The sequence below is a fragment of the Ascaphus truei genome, unplaced genomic scaffold, assembly GCF_040206685.1.
Source record: "Ascaphus truei isolate aAscTru1 unplaced genomic scaffold, aAscTru1.hap1 HAP1_SCAFFOLD_55, whole genome shotgun sequence".
Classification (NCBI taxonomy): Eukaryota; Metazoa; Chordata; class Amphibia; order Anura; family Ascaphidae; genus Ascaphus; species Ascaphus truei.
The window spans coordinates 353,522-374,118 of record NW_027456881.1 but is presented as its reverse complement, the minus strand read 5'-3'; positions in this window follow the sequence as shown (position 1 = coordinate 374,118).

Here is a 20,597-nt window from a genome sequence, read left to right as displayed (position 1 = left end):
CCAGAACCATGGACCCGGTACTTGTGTTTCGGACTGTCTCCAACCAGCCATAATGTTGTGAGAGTGAAATTATGTCTAAGTCCAGCTTTGGTACATTAGAAGCAACTCTGAAACTTAACCTAAGCGTTTTTCGAAGCTACTTTTTGGCTAACTTCTTATAGGAAGGTCTAGGAGCTCTGAAAATGAACGTGCGCGTCTTTCACTCTTTCCGAGGGAATTAGAAGAATTTTGTGATATTTTTTATTAAAATGGTGTATAAGGGTATATATATAAATATATTTTATGCACTGTATATGAGCTGGCGATTTCTAAGTCTGTGGTTCCGAGAGGGGGTAACCAGGCTCACTAATAAAGGTCAAGCCACTTGGCTGCCAGAATGCCCTGCTTCAGCACAGACCAGAAAGGCATTGTGATAAGCGTATCCCCGGTATAGTCAGGGGTTAATGGGAGTCGTCCCCGTCCCCCCAGTATACGGCCAGAACCATGGACCCGGTACTTGTGGTTCGGACTGTCTCCAACCAGCCATAATGTTGTGAGAGTGACATTATGTCTAAGTCCAGCTTTGGTACATTAGAAGCAACTCTGAAACTTAACCTAAGCGTTTTTCGAAGCTACTTTTTGGCTAACTTCTTATAGGAAGGTGTAGGAGCTCTGAAAATGAACGTGCGCGTCTTTCACTCTTCCCGAGGGACTTAGAAGAATTTTGTGATATTTTTTATTAAAATGGTGTATAAGGGTATATATATAAATATATTTTATGCACTGTATATGAGCTGGCGATTTCTAAGTCTGTGGTTCCAGAGGGGGTAACCAGGCTCACTAATAAAGGTCAAGCCACTTGCCTGCCAGAATGCCCTGCTTCAGCACAGACCAGAAAGGCATTGTGATAAGCGTATCCCCGGTATAGTCAGGGGTTAATGGGAGTCGTCCCCGTCCCCCCAGTATACGGCCAGAACCATGGACCCGGTACTTGTGGTTCGGACTGTCTCCAACCAGCCATAATGTTGTGAGAGTGAAATTACTGTATGTCTAAGTCCAGCTTTGGTACATTAGAAGCAACTCTGAAACTTAACCTAAGCGTTTTTCGAAGCTACTTTTTAGCTAACTTCTTATAGGAAGGTCTAGGAGCTCTGAAAATGAACGTGCGCGTCTTTCACTCTTCCCGAGAGACTTAGAAAAATTTTGTGATATTTTTTATTAAAATGGTGTATAAGGGTATATATATAAATATATTTTATGCACTGTATATGAGCTGGCGATTTCTAAGTCTGTGGTTCCGAGAGGGGGTAACCAGGCTCACTAATAAAGGTCAAGCCACTTGGCTGCCAGAATGCCCTGCTTCAGCACAGACCAGAAAGGCATTGTGATAAGCGTATCCCCGGTATAGTCAGGGGTTAATGGGAGTCGTCCCCGTCCCCCCAGTATACGGCCAGAACCATGGACCCGGTACTTGTGGTTCGGACTGTCTCCAACCAGCCATAATGTTGTGAGAGTGAAATTATGTCTAAGTCCAGCTTTCGTACATTAGAAGCAACTCTGAAACTTAACCTAAGCGTTTTTCGAAGCTACGTTTTAGCTAACTTCTTATAGGAAGGTCTAGGAGCTCTGAAAATGAACGTGCGCGTCTTTCACTCTTCCCGAGAGACTTAGAAGAATTTTGTGATATTTTTTATTAAAATGGTGTATAAGGGTATATATATAAATATATTTTATGCACTGTATATGAGCTGGCGATTTCTAAGTCTGTGGTTCCGAGAGGGGGTAACCAGGCTCACTAATAAAGGTCAAGCCACTTGGCTGCCAGAATGCCCTGCTTCAGCACAGACCAGAAAGGCATTGTGATAAGCGTATCCCCGGTATAGTCAGGGGTTAATGGGAGTCGTCCCCGTCCCCCCAGTATACGGCCAGAACCATGGACCCGGTACTTGTGGTTCGGACTGTCTCCAACCAGCCATAATGTTGTCAGAGTGACATTATGTCTAAGTCCAGCTTTGGTACATTAGAAGCAACTCTGAAACTTAACCTAAGCGTTTTTCGAAGCTACTTTTTGGCTAACTTCTTATAGGAAGGTGTAGGAGCTCTGAAAATGAACGTGCGCGTCTTTCACTCTTCCCGAGGGACTTAGAAGAATTTTGTGATATTTTTTATTAAAATGGTGTATAAGGGTATATATATAAATATATTTTATGCACTGTATATGAGCTGGCGATTTCTAAGTCTGTGGTTCCAGAGGGGGTAACCAGGCTCACTAATAAAGGTCAAGCCACTTGCCTGCCAGAATGCCCTGCTTCAGCACAGACCAGAAAGGCATTGTGATAAGCGTATCCCCGGTATAGTCAGGGGTTAATGGGAGTCGTCCCCGTCCCCCCAGTATACGGCCAGAACCATGGACCCGGTACTTGTGGTTCGGACTGTCTCCAACCAGCCATAATGTTGTGAGAGTGAAATTATGTCTAAGTCCAGCTTTGGTACATTAGAAGCAACTCTGAAACTTAACCTAAGCGTTTTTCGAAGCTACTTTTTGGCTAACTTCTTATAGGAAGGTCTAGGAGCTCTGAAAATAAACGTGCGCGTCTTTCACTCTTCCCGAGAGACTTAGAAGAATTTTGTGATATTTTTTTTTTAAAATGGTGTATAAGGGTATATATATAAATATATTTTATGCACTGTATATGAGCTGGCGATTTCTAAGTCTGTGGTTCCGAGAGGGGGTAACCAGGCTCAATAATAAAGGTCAAGCCACTTGGCTGCCAGAATGCCCTGCTTCAGCACAGACCAGAAAGGCATTGTGATAAGCGTATCCCCGGTATAGTCAGGGGTTAATGGGAGTCGTCCCCGTCCCCCCAGTATACGGCCAGAACCATGGACCCGGTACTTGTGTTTCGGACTGTCTCCAACCAGCCATAATGTTGTGAGAGTGAAATTATATCTAAGTCCAGCTTTGGTACATTAGAAGCAACTCTGAAACTTAACCTAAGCGTTTTTCGAAGCTACTTTTTGGCTAACTTCTTATAGGAAGGTCTAGGAGCTCTGAAAATGAACGTGCGCGTCTTTCACTCTTTCCGAGGGAATTAGAAGAATTTTGTGATATTTTTTATTAAAATGGTGTATAAGGGTATATATATAAATATATTTTATGCACTGTATATGAGCTGGCGATTTCTAAGTCTGTGGTTCCGAGAGGGGGTAACCAGGCTCACTAATAAAGGTCAAGCCACTTGGCTGCCAGAATGCCCTGCTTCAGCACAGACCAGAAAGGCATTGTGATAAGCGTATCCCCGGTATAGTCAGGGGTTAATGGGAGTCGTCCCCGTCCCCCCAGTATACGGCCAGAACCATGGACCCGGTACTTGTGGTTCGGACTGTCTCCAACCAGCCATAATGTTGTGAGAGTGACATTATGTCTAAGTCCAGCTTTGGTACATTAGAAGCAACTCTGAAACGTAACCTAAGCGTTTTTCGAAGCTACTTTTTGGCTAACTTCTTATAGGAAGGTCTAGGAGCTCTGAAAATGAACGTGCGCGTCTTTCACTCTTCCCGAGGGACTTAGAAGAATTTTGTGATATTTTTTATTAAAATGGTGTATAAGGGTATATATATAAATATATTTTATGCACTGTATATGAGCTGGCGATTTCTAAGTCTGTGGTTCCAGAGGGGGTAACCAGGCTCACTAATAAAGGTCAAGCCACTTGCCTGCCAGAATGCCCTGCTTCAGCACAGACCAGAAAGGCATTGTGATAAGCGTATCCCCGGTATAGTCAGGGGTTAATGGGAGTCGTCCCCGTCCCCCCAGTATACGGCCAGAACCATGGACCCGGTACTTGTGGTTCGGACTGTCTCCAACCAGCCATAATGTTGTCAGAGTGACATTATGTCTAAGTCCAGCTTTGGTACATTAGAAGCAACTCTGAAACTTAACCTAAGCGTTTTTCGAAGCTACTTTTTGGCTAACTTCTTATAGGAAGGTCTAGGAGCTCTGAAAATGAACGTGCGCGTCTTTCACTCTTCCCGAGGGACTTAGAAGAATTTTGTGATATTTTTTATTAAAATGGTGTATAAGGGTATATATATAAATATATTTTATGCACTGTATATGAGCTGGCGATTTCTAAGTCTGTGGTTCCAGAGGGGGTAACCAGGCTCACTAATAAAGGTCAAGCCACTTGCCTGCCAGAATGCCCTGCTTCAGCACAGACCAGAAAGGCATTGTGATAAGCGTATCCCCGGTATAGTCAGGGGTTAATGGGAGTCGTCCCCGTCCCCCCAGTATACGGCCAGAACCATGGACCCGGTACTTGTGGTTCGGACTGTCTCCAACCAGCCATAATGTTGTGAGAGTGAAATTATGTCTAAGTCCAGCTTTGGTACATTAGAAGCAACTCTGAAACTTAACCTAAGCGTTTTTCGAAGCTACTTTTTAGCTAACTTCTTATAGGAAGGTCTAGGAGCTCTGAAAATGAACGTGCGCGTCTTTCACTCTTCCCGAGAGACTTAGAAGAATTTTGTGATATTTTTTATTAAAATGGTGTATAAGGGTATATATATAAATATATTTTATGCACTGTATATGTGCTGGCGATTTCTAAGTCTGTGGTTCCGAGAGGGGGTAACCAGGCTCACTAATAAAGGTCAAGCCACTTGGCTGCCAGAATGCCCTGCTTCAGCACAGACCAGAAAGGCATTGTGATAAGCGTATCCCCGGTATAGTCAGGGGTTAATGGGAGTCGTCCCCGTCCCCCCAGTATACGGCCAGAACCATGGACCCGGTACTTGTGGTTCGGACTGTCTCCAACCAGCCATAATGTTGTGAGAGTGAAATTATATCTAAGTCCAGCTTTGGTACATTAGAAGCAACTCTGAAACTTAACCTAAGCGTTTTTCGAAGCTACTTTTTGGCTAACTTCTTATAGGAAGGTCTAGGAGCTCTGAAAATGAACGTGCGCGTCTTTTACTCTTTCCGAGGGAATTAGAAGAATTTTGTTATATTTTTTATTAAAATGGTGTATAAGGGTATATATATAAATATATTTTATGCAGTGTATATGAGCTGGCGATTTCTAAGTCTGTGGTTCCGAGAGGGGGTAACCAGGCTCACTAATAAAGGTCAAGCCACTTGGCTGCCAGAATGCCCTGCTTCAGCACAGACCAGAAAGGCATTGTGATAAGCGTATCCCCGGTATAGTCAGGGGTTAATGGGAGTCGTCCCCGTCCCCCCAGTATACGGCCAGAACCATGGACCCGGTACTTGTGGTTCGGACTGTCTCCAACCAGCCATAATGTTGTGAGAGTGACATTATGTCTAAGTCCAGCTTTGGTACATTAGAAGCAACTCTGAAACTTAATCTAAGCGTTTTTCGAAGCTACTTTTTGGCTAACTTCTTATAGGAAGGTCTAGGAGCTCTGAAAATGAACGTGCGCGTCTTTCACTCTTCCCGAGGGACTTAGAAGAATTTTGTGATATTTTTTATTAAAATGGTGTATAAGTGTATATATATAAATATATTTTATGCACTGTATATGAGCTGGCGATTTCTAAGTCTGTGGTTCCAGAGGGGGTAACCAGGCTCACTAATAAAGGTCAAGCCACTTGCCTGCCAGAATGCCCTGCTTCAGCACAGACCAGAAAGGCATTGTGATAAGCGTATCCCCGGTATAGTCAGGGGTTAATGGGAGTCGTCCCCGTCCCCCCAGTATACGGCCAGAACCATGGACCCGGTACTTGTGGTTCGGACTGTCTCCAACCAGCCATAATGTTGTGAGAGTGAAATTATGTCTAAGTCCAGCTTTGGTACATTAGAAGCAACTCTGAAACTTAACCTAAGCGTTTTTCGAAGCTACTTTTTGGCTAACTTCTTATAGGAAGGTCTAGGAGCTCTGAAAATAAACGTGCGCGTCTTTCACTCTTCCAGAGACTTAGAAGAATTTTGTGATATTTTTTTATTAAAATGGTGTATAAGGGTATATATATAAATATATTTTATGCACTGTATATGAGCTGGCGATTTCTAAGTCTGTGGTTCCGAGAGGGGGTAACCAGGCTCACTAATAAAGGTCAAGCCACTTGGCTGCCAGAATGCCCTGCTTCAGCACAGACCAGAAAGGCATTGTGATAAGCGTATCCCCGGTATAGTCAGGGGTTAATGGGAGTCGTCCCCGTCCCCCCAGTATACGGCCAGAACCATGGACCCGGTACTTGTGGTTCGGACTGTCTCCAACCAGCCATAATGTTGTGAGAGTGAAATTATATCTAAGTCCAGCTTTGGTACATTAGAAGCAACTCTGAAACTTAACCTAAGCGTTTTTCGAAGCTACTTTTTGGCTAACTTCTTATAGGAAGGTCTAGGAGCTCTGAAAATGAACGTACGCGTCTTTCACTCTTCCCGAGAGACTTAGAAAAATTTTGTGATATTTTTTTATTAAAATGGTGTATAAGGGTATATATATAAATATATTTTATGCACTGTATATGAGCTGGCGATTTCTAAGTCTGTGGTTCCGAGAGGGGGTAACCAGGCTCACTAATAAAGGTCAAGCCACTTGGCTGCCAGAATGCCCTGCTTCAGCACAGACCAGAAAGGCATTGTGATAAGCGTATCCCCGGTATAGTCAGGGGTTAATGGGAGTCGTCCCCGTCCCCCCAGTATACGGCCAGAACCATGGACCCGGTACTTGTGGTTCGGACTGTCTCCAACCAGCCATAATGTTGTGAGAGTGAAATTATATCTAAGTCCAGCTTTGGTACATTAGAAGCAACTCTGAAACTTAACCTAAGCGTTTTTCGAAGCTACTTTTTGGCTAACTTCTTATAGGAAGGTCTAGGAGCTCTGAAAATGAACGTGCGCGTCTTTCACTCTTTCCGAGGGAATTAGAAGAATTTTGTGATATTTTTTATTAAAATGGTGTATAAGGGTATATATATAAATATATTTTATGCACTGTATATGAGCTGGCGATTTCTAAGTCTGTGGTTCCGAGAGGGGGTAACCAGGCTCACTAATAAAGGTCAAGCCACTTGGCTGCCAGAATGCCCTGCTTCAGCACAGACCAGAAAGGCATTGTGATATGCGTATCCCCGGTATAGTCAGGGGTTAATGGGAGTCGTCCCCGTCCCCCCAGTATACGGCCAGAACCATGGACCCGGTACTTGTGGTTCGGACTGTCTCCAACCAGCCATAATGTTGTGAGAGTGACATTATGTCTAAGTCCAGCTTTGGTACATTAGAAGCAACTCTGAAACTTAACCTAAGCGTTTTTCGAAGCTACTTTTTGGCTAACTTCTTATAGGAAGGTCTAGGAGCTCTGAAAATGAACGTGCGCGTCTTTCACTCTTCCCGAGGGACTTAGAAGAATTTTGTGATATTTTTTATTAAAATGGTGTATAAGGGTATATATATAAATATATTTTATGCACTGTATATGAGCTGGCGATTTCTAAGTCTGTGGTTCCAGAGGGGGTAACCAGGCTCACTAATAAAGGTCAAGCCACTTGCCTGCCAGAATGCCCTGCTTCAGCACAGACCAGAAAGGCATTGTGATAAGCGTATCCCCGGTATAGTCAGGGGTTAATGGGAGTCGTCCCCGTCCCCCCAGTATACGGCCAGAACCATGGACCCGGTACTTGTGGTTCGGACTGTCTCCAACCAGCCATAATGTTGTGAGAGTGAAATTATATCTAAGTCCAGCTTTGGTACATTAGAAGCAACTCTGAAACTTAACCTAAGCGTTTTTCGAAGCTACTTTTTGGCTAACTTCTTATAGGAAGGTCTAGGAGCTCTGAAAATGAACGTGCGCGTCTTTCACTCTTCCCGAGAGACTTAGAAGAATTTTGTGATATTTTTTATTAAAATGGTGTATAAGGGTATATATATAAATATATTTTATGCACTGTATATGAGCTGGCGATTTCTAAGTCTGTGGTTCCGAGAGGGGGTAACCAGGCTCACTAATAAAGGTCAAGCCACTTGGCTGCCAGAATGCCCTGCTTCAGCACAGACCAGAAAGGCATTGTGATAAGCGTATCCCCGGTATAGTCAGGGGTTAATGGGAGTCGTCCCCGTCCCCCCAGTATACGGCCAGAACCATGGACCCGGTACTTGTGGTTCGGACTGTCTCCAACCAGCCATAATGTTGTGAGAGTGAAATTATGTCTAAGTCCAGCTTTGGTACATTAGAAGCAACTCTGAAACTTAACCTAAGCGTTTTTCGAAGCTACTTTTTGGCTAACTTCTTATAGGAAGGTCTAGGAGCTCTGAAAATAAACGTGCGCGTCTTTCACTCTTCCCGAGAGACTTAGAAGAATTTTGTGATATTTTTTTATTAAAATGGTGTATAAGGGTATATATATAAATATATTTTATGCACTGTATATGAGCTGGCGATTTCTAAGTCTGTGGTTCCGAGAGGGGGTAACCAGGCTCACTAATAAAGGTCAAGCCACTTGGCTGCCAGAATGCCCTGCTTCAGCACAGACCAGAAAGGCATTGTGATAAGCGTATCCCCGGTATAGTCAGGGGTTAATGGGAGTCGTCCCCGTCCCCCCAGTATACGGCCAGAACCATGGACCCGGTACTTGTGGTTCGGACTGTCTCCAACCAGCCATAATGTTGTGAGAGTGAAATTATATCTAAGTCCAGCTTTGGTACATTAGAAGCAACTCTGAAACTTAACCTAAGCGTTTTTCGAAGCTACTTTTTGGCTAACTTCTTATAGGAAGGTCTAGGAGCTCTGAAAATGAACGTGCGCGTCTTTTACTCTTTCCGAGGGAATTAGAAGAATTTTGTGATATTTTTTATTAAAATGGTGTATAAGGGTATATATATAAATATATTTTATGCAGTGTATATGAGCTGGCGATTTCTAAGTCTGTGGTTCCGAGAGGGGGTAACCAGGCTCACTAATAAAGGTCAAGCCACTTGGCTGCCAGAATGCCCTGCTTCAGCACAGACCAGAAAGGCATTGTGATAAGCGTATCCCCGGTATAGTCAGGGGTTAATGGGAGTCGTCCCCGTCCCCCCAGTATACGGCCAGAACCATGGACCCGGTACTTGTGGTTCGGACTGTCTCCAACCAGCCATAATGTTGTGAGAGTGACATTATGTCTAAGTCCAGCTTTGGTACATTAGAAGCAACTCTGAAACTTAATCTAAGCGTTTTTCGAAGCTACTTTTTGGCTAACTTCTTATAGGAAGGTCTAGGAGCTCTGAAAATAAACGTGCGCGTCTTTCACTCTTCCAGAGACTTAGAAGAATTTTGTGATATTTTTTTATTAAAATGGTGTATAAGGGTATATATATAAATATATTTTATGCACTGTATATGAGCTGGCGATTTCTAAGTCTGTGGTTCCGAGAGGGGGTAACCAGGCTCACTAATAAAGGTCAAGCCACTTGGCTGCCAGAATGCCCTGCTTCAGCACAGACCAGAAAGGCATTGTGATAAGCGTATCCCCGGTATAGTCAGGGGTTAATGGGAGTCGTCCCCGTCCCCCCAGTATACGGCCAGAACCATGGACCCGGTACTTGTGGTTCGGACTGTCTCCAACCAGCCATAATGTTGTGAGAGTGAAATTATATCTAAGTCCAGCTTTGGTACATTAGAAGCAACTCTGAAACTTAACCTAAGCGTTTTTCGAAGCTACTTTTTGGCTAACTTCTTATAGGAAGGTCTAGGAGCTCTGAAAATGAACGTACGCGTCTTTCACTCTTCCCGAGAGACTTAGAAAAATTTTGTGATATTTTTTTATTAAAATGGTGTATAAGGGTATATATATAAATATATTTTATGCACTGTATATGAGCTGGCGATTTCTAAGTCTGTGGTTCCGAGAGGGGGTAACCAGGCTCACTAATAAAGGTCAAGCCACTTGGCTGCCAGAATGCCCTGCTTCAGCACAGACCAGAAAGGCATTGTGATAAGCGTATCCCCGGTATAGTCAGGGGTTAATGGGAGTCGTCCCCGTCCCCCCAGTATACGGCCAGAACCATGGACCCGGTACTTGTGGTTCGGACTGTCTCCAACCAGCCATAATGTTGTGAGAGTGAAATTATATCTAAGTCCAGCTTTGGTACATTAGAAGCAACTCTGAAACTTAACCTAAGCGTTTTTCGAAGCTACTTTTTGGCTAACTTCTTATAGGAAGGTCTAGGAGCTCTGAAAATGAACGTGCGCGTCTTTCACTCTTTCCGAGGGAATTAGAAGAATTTTGTGATATTTTTTATTAAAATGGTGTATAAGGGTATATATATAAATATATTTTATGCACTGTATATGAGCTGGCGATTTCTAAGTCTGTGGTTCCGAGAGGGGGTAACCAGGCTCACTAATAAAGGTCAAGCCACTTGGCTGCCAGAATGCCCTGCTTCAGCACAGACCAGAAAGGCATTGTGATAAGCGTATCCCCGGTATAGTCAGGGGTTAATGGGAGTCGTCCCCGTCCCCCCAGTATACGGCCAGAACCATGGACCCGGTACTTGTGGTTCGGACTGTCTCCAACCAGCCATAATGTTGTGAGAGTGAAATTATATCTAAGTCCAGCTTTGGTACATTAGAAGCAACTCTGAAACTTAACCTAAGCGTTTTTCGAAGCTACTTTTTGGCTAACTTCTTATAGGAAGGTCTAGGAGCTCTCAAAATGAACGTGCGCGTCTTTTACTCTTTCCGAGGGAATTAGAAGAATTTTGTGATATTTTTTATTAAAATGGTGTATAAGGGTATATATATAAATATATTTTATGCAGTGTATATGAGCTGGCGATTTCTAAGTCTGTGGTTCCGAGAGGGGGTAACCAGGCTCACTAATAAAGGTCAAGCCACTTGGCTGCCAGAATGCCCTGCTTCAGCACAGACCAGAAAGGCATTGTGATAAGCGTATCCCCGGTATAGTCAGGGGTTAATGGGAGTCGTCCCCGTCCCCCCAGTATACGGCCAGAACCATGGACCCGGTACTTGTGGTTCGGACTGTCTCCAACCAGCCATAATGTTGTGAGAGTGACATTATGTCTAAGTCCAGCTTTGGTACATTAGAAGCAACTCTGAAACTTAATCTAAGCGTTTTTCGAAGCTACTTTTTGGCTAACTTCTTATAGGAAGGTCTAGGAGCTCTGAAAATAAACGTGCGCGTCTTTCACTCTTCCAGAGACTTAGAAGAATTTTGTGATATTTTTTTATTAAAATGGTGTATAAGGGTATATATATAAATATATTTTATGCACTGTATATGAGCTGGCGATTTCTAAGTCTGTGGTTCCGAGAGGGGGTAACCAGGCTCACTAATAAAGGTCAAGCCACTTGGCTGCCAGAATGCCCTGCTTCAGCACAGACCAGAAAGGCATTGTGATAAGCGTATCCCCGGTATAGTCAGGGGTTAATGGGAGTCGTCCCCGTCCCCCCAGTATACGGCCAGAACCATGGACCCGGTACTTGTGGTTCGGACTGTCTCCAACCAGCCATAATGTTGTGAGAGTGAAATTATATCTAAGTCCAGCTTTGGTACATTAGAAGCAACTCTGAAACTTAACCTAAGCGTTTTTCGAAGCTACTTTTTGGCTAACTTCTTATAGGAAGGTCTAGGAGCTCTGAAAATGAACGTACGCGTCTTTCACTCTTCCCGAGAGACTTAGAAAAATTTTGTGATATTTTTTTATTAAAATGGTGTATAAGGGTATATATATAAATATATTTTATGCACTGTATATGAGCTGGCGATTTCTAAGTCTGTGGTTCCGAGAGGGGGTAACCAGGCTCACTAATAAAGGTCAAGCCACTTGGCTGCCAGAATGCCCTGCTTCAGCACAGACCAGAAAGGCATTGTGATAAGCGTATCCCCGGTATAGTCAGGGGTTAATGGGAGTCGTCCCCGTCCCCCCAGTATACGGCCAGAACCATGGACCCGGTACTTGTGGTTCGGACTGTCTCCAACCAGCCATAATGTTGTGAGAGTGAAATTATATCTAAGTCCAGCTTTGGTACATTAGAAGCAACTCTGAAACTTAACCTAAGCGTTTTTCGAAGCTACTTTTTGGCTAACTTCTTATAGGAAGGTCTAGGAGCTCTGAAAATGAACGTACGCGTCTTTCACTCTTCCCGAGAGACTTAGAAAAATTTTGTGATATTTTTTTATTAAAATGGTGTATAAGGGTATATATATAAATATATTTTATGCACTGTATATGAGCTGGCGATTTCTAAGTCTGTGGTTCCGAGAGGGGGTAACCAGGCTCACTAATAAAGGTCAAGCCACTTGGCTGCCAGAATGCCCTGCTTCAGCACAGACCAGAAAGGCATTGTGATAAGCGTATCCCCGGTATAGTCAGGGGTTAATGGGAGTCGTCCCCGTCCCCCCAGTATACGGCCAGAACCATGGACCCGGTACTTGTGGTTCGGACTGTCTCCAACCAGCCATAATGTTGTGAGAGTGAAATTATATCTAAGTCCAGCTTTGGTACATTAGAAGCAACTCTGAAACTTAACCTAAGCGTTTTTCGAAGCTACTTTTTGGCTAACTTCTTATAGGAAGGTCTAGGAGCTCTGAAAATGAACGTGCGCGTCTTTCACTCTTTCCGAGGGAATTAGAAGAATTTTGTGATATTTTTTATTAAAATGGTGTATAAGGGTATATATATAAATATATTTTATGCACTGTATATGAGCTGGCGATTTCTAAGTCTGTGGTTCCGAGAGGGGGTAACCAGGCTCACTAATAAAGGTCAAGCCACTTGGCTGCCAGAATGCCCTGCTTCAGCACAGACCAGAAAGGCATTGTGATATGCGTATCCCCGGTATAGTCAGGGGTTAATGGGAGTCGTCCCCGTCCCCCCAGTATACGGCCAGAACCATGGACCCGGTACTTGTGGTTCGGACTGTCTCCAACCAGCCATAATGTTGTGAGAGTGACATTATGTCTAAGTCCAGCTTTGGTACATTAGAAGCAACTCTGAAACTTAACCTAAGCGTTTTTCGAAGCTACTTTTTGGCTAACTTCTTATAGGAAGGTCTAGGAGCTCTGAAAATGAACGTGCGCGTCTTTCACTCTTCCCGAGGGACTTAGAAGAATTTTGTGATATTTTTTATTAAAATGGTGTATAAGGGTATATATATAAATATATTTTATGCACTGTATATGAGCTGGCGATTTCTAAGTCTGTGGTTCCAGAGGGGGTAACCAGGCTCACTAATAAAGGTCAAGCCACTTGCCTGCCAGAATGCCCTGCTTCAGCACAGACCAGAAAGGCATTGTGATAAGCGTATCCCCGGTATAGTCAGGGGTTAATGGGAGTCGTCCCCGTCCCCCCAGTATACGGCCAGAACCATGGACCCGGTACTTGTGGTTCGGACTGTCTCCAACCAGCCATAATGTTGTGAGAGTGACATTACAGTATGTCTAAGTCCAGCTTTGGTACATTAGAAGCAACTCTGAAACTTAACCTAAGCGTTTTTCGAAGCTACTTTTTGGCTAACTTCTTATAGGAAGGTCTAGGAGCTCTGAAAATGAACGTGCGCGTCTTTCACTCTTCCCGAGGTACTTAGAAGAATTTTGTGATATTTTTTATTAAAATGGTGTATAAGGGTATATATATAAATATATTTTATGCACTGTATATGAGCTGGCGATTTCTAAGTCTGTGGTTCCGAGAGGGGGTAACCAGGCTCACTAATAAAGGTCAAGCCACTTGCCTGCCAGAATGCCCTGCTTCAGCACAGACCAGAAAGGCATTGTGATAAGCGTATCCCCGGTATAGTCAGGGGTTAATGGAAGTCGTCCCCGTCCCCCCAGTATACGGCCAGAACCATGGACCCGGTACTTGTGGTTCGGACTGTCTCCAACCAGCCATAATGTTGTGAGAGTGAAATTATGTCTAAGTCCAGCTTTGGTACATTAGAAGCAACTCTGAAACTTAACCTAAGCGTTTTTCGAAGCTACTTTTTAGCTAACTTCTTATAGGAAGGTCTAGGAGCTCTGAAAATGAACGTGCGCGTCTTTCACTCTTCCCGAGAGACTTAGAAGAATTTTGTGATATTTTTTATTAAAATGGTGTATAAGGGTATATATATAAATATATTTTATGCACTGTATATGAGCTGGCGATTTCTAAGTCTGTGGTTCCGAGAGGGGGTAACCAGGCTCACTAATAAAGGTCAAGCCACTTGGCTGCCAGAATGCCCTGCTTCAGCACAGACCAGAAAGGCATTGTGATAAGCGTATCCCCGGTATAGTCAGGGGTTAATGGGAGTCGTCCCCGTCCCCCCAGTATACGGCCAGAACCATGGACCCGGTACTTGTGGTTCGGACTGTCTCCAACCAGCCATAATGTTGTGAGAGTGAAATTATATCTAAGTCCAGCTTTGCTACATTAGAAGCAACTCTGAAACTTAACCTAAGCGTTTTTCGAAGCTACTTTTTGGCTAACTTCTTATAGGAAGGTCTAGGAGCTCTGAAAATGAACGTGCGCGTCTTTCACTCTTCCCGAGGTACTTAGAAGAATTTTGTGATATTTTTTATTAAAATGGTGTATAAGGGTATATATATAAATATATTTTATGCACTGTATATGAGCTGGCGATTTCTAAGTCTGTGGTTCCGAGAGGGGGTAACCAGGCTCACTAATAAAGGTCAAGCCACTTGGCTGCCAGAATGCCCTGCTTCAGCACAGACCAGAAAGGCATTGTGATAAGCGTATCCCCGGTATAGTCAGGGGTTAATGGGAGTCGTCCCCGTCCCCCCAGTATACGGCCAGAACCATGGACCCGGTACTTGTGGTTCGGACTGTCTCCAACCAGCCATAATGTTGTGAGAGTGAAATTATGTCTAAGTCCAGCTTTGGTACATTAGAAGCAACTCTGAAACTTAACCTAAGCGTTTTTCGAAGCTACTTTTTAGCTAACTTCTTATAGGAAGGTCTAGGAGCTCTGAAAATGAACATGCGCGTCTTTCACTCTTCCCGAGAGACTTAGAAGAATTTTGTGATATTTTTTATTAAAATGGTGTATAAGGGTATATATATAAATATATTTTATGCACTGTATATGAGCTGGCGATTTCTAAGTCTGTGGTTCCGAGAGGGGGTAACCAGGCTCACTAATAAAGGTCAAGCCACTTGGCTGCCAGAATGCCCTGCTTCAGCACAGACCAGAAAGGCATTGTGATAAGCGTATCCCCGGTATAGTCAGGGGTTAATGGGAGTCGTCCCCGTCCCCCCAGTATACGGCCAGAACCATGGACCCGGTACTTGTGGTTCGGACTGTCTCCAACCAGCCATAATGTTGTGAGAGTGACATTATGTCTAAGTCCAGCTTTGGTACATTAGAAGCAACTCTGAAACTTAACCTAAGCGTTTTTCGAAGCTACTTTTTGGCTAACTTCTTATAGGAAGGTCTAGGAGCTCTGAAAATGAACGTGCGCGTCTTTCACTCTTCCCGAGGGACTTAGAAGAATTTTGTGATATTTTTTATTAAAATGGTGTATAAGGGTATATATATAAATATATTTTATGCACTGTATATGAGCTGGCGATTTCTAAGTCTGTGGTTCCAGAGGGGGTAACCAGGCTCACTAATAAAGGTCAAGCCACTTGCCTGCCAGAATGCCCTGCTTCAGCACAGACCAGAAAGGCATTGTGATAAGCGTATCCCCGGTATAGTCAGGGGTTAATGGGAGTCGTCCCCGTCCCCCCAGTATACGGCCAGAACCATGGACCCGGTACTTGTGGTTCGGACTGTCTCCAACCAGCCATAATGTTGTGAGAGTGAAATTATGTCTAAGTCCAGCTTTGGTACATTAGAAGCAACTCTGAAACTTAACCTAAGCGTTTTTCGAAGCTACTTTTTGGCAAACTTCTTACAGGAAGGTCTAGGAGCTCTGAAAATGAACGTGCGCGTCTTTCACTCTTTCCGAGGGAATTAGAAGAATTTTGTGATATTTTTTATTAAAATGGTGTATAAGGGTATATATATAAATATATTTTATGCACTGTATATGAGCTGGCGATTTCTAAGTCTGTGGTTCCGAGAGGGGGTAACCAGGCTCACTAATAAAGGTCAAGCCACTTGGCTGCCAGAATGCCCTGCTTCAGCACAGACCAGAAAGGCATTGTGATAAGCGTATCCCCGGTATAGTCAGGGGTTAATGGGAGTCGTCCCCGTCCCCCCAGTATACGGCCAGAACCATGGACCCGGTACTTGTGGTTCGGACTGTCTCCAACCAGCCATAATGTTGTGAGAGTGAAATTATGTCTAAGTCCAGCTTTGGTACATTAGAAGCAACTCTGAAACTTAACCTAAGCGTTTTTCGAAGCTACTTTTTAGCTAACTTCTTATAGGAAGGTCTAGGAGCTCTGAAAATGAACGTGCGCGTCTTTTACTCTTCCCGAGAGACTTAGAAGAATTTTGTGATATTTTTTATTAAAATGGTGTATAAGGGTATATATATAAATATATTTTATGCACTGTATATGAGCTGGCGATTTCTAAGTCTGTGGTTCCGAGAGGGGGTAACCAGGCTCACTAATAAAGGTCAAGCCACTTGGCTGCCAGAATGCCCTGCTTCAGCACAGACCAGAAAGGCATTGTGATAAGCGTATCCCCGGTATAGTCAGGGGTTAATGGGAGTCGTCCCCGTCCCCCCAGTATACGGCCAGAACCATGGACCCGGTACTTGTGGTTCGGACTGTCTCCAACCAGCCATAATGTTGTGAGAGTGAAATTATATCTAAGTCCAGCTTTGGTACATTAGAAGCAACTCTGAAACTTAACCTAAGCGTTTTTCGAAGCTACTTTTTGGCTAACTTCTTATAGGAAGGTCTAGGAGCTCTGAAAATGAACGTGCGCGTCTTTCACTCTTTCCGAGGGAATTAGAAGAATTTTGTGATATTTTTTATTAAAATGGTGTATAAGGGTATATATATAAATATATTTTATGCACTGTATATGAGCTGGCGATTTCTAAGTCTGTGGTTCCGAGAGGGGGTAACCAGGCTCACTAATAAAGGTCAAGCCACTTGGCTGCCAGAATGCCCTGCTTCAGCACAGACCAGAAAGGCATTGTGATAAGCGTATCCCCGGTATAGTCAGGGGTTAATGGGAGTCGTCCCCGTCCCCCCAGTATACGGCCAGAACCATGGACCCGGTACTTGTGGTTCGGACTGTCTCCAACCAGCCATAATGTTGTGAGAGTGAAATTATGTCTAAGTCCAGCTTTGGTACATTAGAAGCAACTCTGAAACTTAACCTAAGCGTTTTTCGAAGCTACTTTTTGGCTAACTTCTTATAGGAAGGTCTAGGAGTTCTGAAAATGAACGTGCGCGTCTTTCACTCTTCCCGAGGTACTTAGAAGAATTTTGTGATATTTTTTATTAAAATGGTGTATAAGGGTATATATATAAATATATTTTATGCACTGTATATGAGCTGGCGATTTCTAAGTCTGTGGTTCCGAGAGGGGGTAACCAGGCTCACTAATAAAGGTCAAGCCACTTGGCTGCCAGAATGCCCTGCTTCAGCACAGACCAGAAAGGCATTGTGATAAGCGTATCCCCGGTATAGTCAGGGGTTAATGGGAGTCGTCCCCGTCCCCCCAGTATACGGCCAGAACCATGGACCCGGTACTTGTGGTTCGGACTGTCTCCAACCAGCCATAATGTTGTGAGAGTGACATTATGTCTAAGTCCAGCTTTGGTACATTAGAAGCAACTCTGAAACTTAACCTAAGCGTTTTTCGAAGCTACTTTTTGGCTAACTTCTTATAGGAAGGTCTAGGAGCTCTGAAAATGAACGTGCGCGTCTTTCACTCTTCCCGAGGGACTTAGAAGAATTTTGTGATATTTTTTATTAAAATGGTGTATAAGGGTATATATATAAATATATTTTATGCACTGTATATGAGCTGGCGATTTCTAAGTCTGTGGTTCCAGAGGGGGTAACCAGGCTCACTAATAAAGGTCAAGCCACTTGCCTGCCAGAATGCCCTGCTTCAGCACAGACCAGAAAGGCATTGTGATAAGCGTATCCCCGGTATAGTCAGGGGTTAATGGGAGTCGTCCCCGTCCCCCCAGTATACGGCCAGAACCATGGACCCGGTACTTGTGGTTCGGACTGTCTCCAACCAGCCATAATGTTGTGAGAGTGAAATTATGTCTAAGTCCAGCTTTGGTACATTAGAAGCAACTCTGAAACTTAACCTAAGCGTTTTTCGAAGCTACTTTTTGGCAAACTTCTTACAGGAAGGTCTAGGAGCTCTGAAAATGAACGTGCGCGTCTTTCACTCTTTCCGAGGGAATTAGAAGAATTTTGTGATATTTTTTATTAAAATGGTGTATAAGGGTATATATATAAATATATTTTATGCACTGTATATGAGCTGGCGATTTCTAAGTCTGTGGTTCCGAGAGGGGGTAACCAGGCTCACTAATAAAGGTCAAGCCACTTGGCTGCCAGAATGCCCTGCTTCAGCACAGACCAGAAAGGCATTGTGATAAGCGTATCCCCGGTATAGTCAGGGGTTAATGGGAGTCGTCCCCGTCCCCCCAGTATACGGCCAGAACCATGGACCCGGTACTTGTGGTTCGGACTGTCTCCAACCAGCCATAATGTTGTGAGAGTGACATTATGTCTAAGTCCAGCTTTGGTACATTAGAAGCAACTCTGAAACTTAACCTAAGCGTTTTTCGAAGCTACTTTTTGGCTAACTTCTTATAGGAAGGTCTAGGAGCTCTGAAAATGAACGTGCGCGTCTTTCACTCTTCCCGAGGTACTTAGAAGAATTTTGTGATATTTTTTATTAAAATGGTGTATAAGGGTATATATATAAATATATTTTATGCACTGTATATGAGCTGGCGATTTCTAAGTCTGTGGTTCCGAGAGGGGGTAACCAGGCTCACTAATAAAGGTCAAGCCACTTGCCTGCCAGAATGCCCTGCTTCAGCACAGACCAGAAAGGCATTGTGATAAGCGTATCCCCGGTATAGTCAGGGGTTAATGGGAGTCGTCCCCGTCCCCCCAGTATACGGCCAGAACCATGGACCCGGTACTTGTGGTTCGGACTGTCTCCAACCAGCCATAATGTTGTGAGAGTGAAATTATGTCTAAGTCCAGCTTTGGTACATTAGAAGCAACTCTGAAACTTAACCTAAGCGTTTTTCGAAGCTACTTTTTAGCTAACTTCTTATAGGAAGGTCTAGGAGCTCTGAAAATGAACGTGCGCGTCTTTCACTCTTCCCGAGAGACTTAGAAGAATTTTGTGATATTTTTTATTAAAATGGTGTATAAGGGTATATATATAAATATATTTTATGCACTGTATATGAGCTGGCGATTTCTAAGTCTGTGGTTCCGAGAGGGGGTAACCAGGCTCACTAATAAAGGTCAAGCCACTTGGCTGCCAGAATGCCCTGCTTCAGCACAGACCAGAAAGGCATTGTGATAAGCGTATCCCCGGTATAGTCAGGGGTTAATGGGAGTCGTCCCCGTCCCCCCAGTATACGGCCAGAACCATGGACCCGGTACTTGTGGTTCGGACTGTCTCCAACCAGCCATAATGTTGTGAGAGTGAAATTATATCTAAGTCCAGCTTTGGTACATTAGAAGCAACTCTGAAACTTAACCTAAGCGTTTTTCGAAGCTACTTTTTGGCTAACTTCTTATAGGAAGGTCTAGGAGCTCTGAAAATGAACGTGCGCGTCTTTCACTCTTTCCGAGGGAATTAGAAGAATTTTGTGATATTTTTTATTAAAATGGTGTATAAGGGTATATATATAAATATATTTTATGCACTGTATATGAGCTGGCGATTTCTAAGTCTGTGGTTCCGAGAGGGGGTAACCAGGCTCACTAATAAAGGTCAAGCCACTTGGCTGCTAGAATGCCCTGCTTCAGCACAGACCAGAAAGGCATTGTGATAAGCGTATCCCCGGTATAGTCAGGGGTTAATGGGAGTCGTCCCCGTCCCCCCAGTATACGGCCAGAACCATGGACCCGGTACTTGTGGTTCGGACTGTCTCCAACCAGCCATAATGTTGTGAGAGTGAAATTATGTCTAAGTCCAGCTTTGGTACATTAGAAGCAACTCTGAAACTTAACCTAAGCGTTTTTCGAAGCTACTTTTTGGCTAACTTCTTATAGGAAGGTCTAGGAGTTCTGAAAATGAACGTGCGCGTCTTTCACTCTTCCCGAGGTACTTAGAAGAATGTTGTGATATTTTTTATTAAAATGGTGTATAAGGGTATATATATAAATATATTTTATGCACTGTATATGAGCTGGCGATTTCTAAGTCTGTGGTTCCGAGAGGGGGTAACCAGGCTCACTAATAAAGGTCAAGCCACTTGGCTGCCAGAATGCCCTGCTTCAGCACAGACCAGAAAGTCATTGTGATAAGCGTATCCCCGGTATAGTCAGGGGTTAATGGGAGTCGTCCCCGTCCCCCCAGTATACGGCCAGAACCATGGACCCGGTACTTGTGGTTCGGACTGTCTCCAACCAGCCATAATGTTGTGAGAGTGAAATTATGTCTAAGTCCAGCTTTGGTACATTAGAAGCAACTCTGAAACTTAACCTAAGCGTTTTTCGAAGCTACTTTTTGGCTAACTTCTTATAGGAAGGTC